Source organism: Thamnophis sirtalis, unplaced genomic scaffold (assembly GCF_051295495.1).
Source record: "Thamnophis sirtalis isolate CommonGarterSnake01/CBP01778 unplaced genomic scaffold, rThaSir2_p1.2 scaffold_7, whole genome shotgun sequence".
Taxonomy (NCBI): Eukaryota; Metazoa; Chordata; class Lepidosauria; order Squamata; family Natricidae; genus Thamnophis; species Thamnophis sirtalis.
The window spans coordinates 14,605,475-14,606,589 of NW_028261387.1; positions in this window are offsets into that span (position 1 = coordinate 14,605,475).

Here is a 1,115-nt window from a genome sequence, read left to right on the forward strand (position 1 = left end):
CCGGGCGAAGGCGAAAGGCGGTGGCCAGTGGAAGGGTGGTGCCAGCCCGCAACAGGGCCTTGGCCAGGAGTTACGAAACCGGCAGCCAATTGGAGGCATCGAGCTCGTGGGCGGAGCCAGGAGCGAGAACGGAGAAGGCACAGCTGCTAAGGACGCTCCGCCCATCCACACCCCACACTCCTCTCCCCCCCGGCCATCCCAATGACGAGCTTCCTAAGAGGATCTTAAGGGAATGGGCCTTCGGAGTCTGGGCGTGATCATTTCCTCAGCCGCTGCGGTGTAGATTAGATCAGTGTTTCTCAACCTTGGCGACTTGAAGATGTCTGGACTTCAACTCCCAGAATTCCCCAGCCAGCGAATGCTGGCTGGGGAATTCTGGGAGTTGGAGTCCAGACATCTTCAAGTAGCCAAGGTTGAGAAACACTGGATTAGATTACAACGCCCGGTCACGTAGTGATCTCTGGAGAGGTGGTGTCTAAGGAGTAGCTACGACGTGGATTCCCCCCCCTCCCTCTGTAATTACTGTTTGGTTGCTTTTTCAGAACAGGGAGCCGCTATCCTAAAAACAGGAGCCGACGGAAGGAATATCTTACGCTAAAAATAAATTTATGTGACTTTGATAAGTGTCGTTTCCTCACCGTTGAACAGCGATTACCGGTTTTTATGCGTTTACGACAATGTGGCTCGTATCATTAAAAAAGGTGTGTGTTTTTTCTCTCCACTCTGTACAGAGGTATAGTATACGTGTATATATATATAAAACTCTGTAAATTGCCAGTATAGTAAAGAGTGTACGTGCCTATTATCTGGCAATCTTCAAATGGCCTTTTGGAATTCATATCTGAATTTATAACGCAACCCTGGGAAGCTTACAAAGTTATGTGCATGCCTTCAAGTCATCATTGACTCCTGACAACTGCTTGGACAAATCTCTGCAGTTTCCTTGGCAAGATTTCAGAAGTGGTTTGCCATTGCCTTCTTCCTAGGACTGAGAGAATGACTGATGCAGTTACCTAGGTAGTTTTATGCCTTAGTCAGGATTAGAACTCATCTCCCAGTCTTTAGCTTGGTCCCTTAAGCATTACATTAAAGTGCCTCTCCTGTTAACTTCAGTA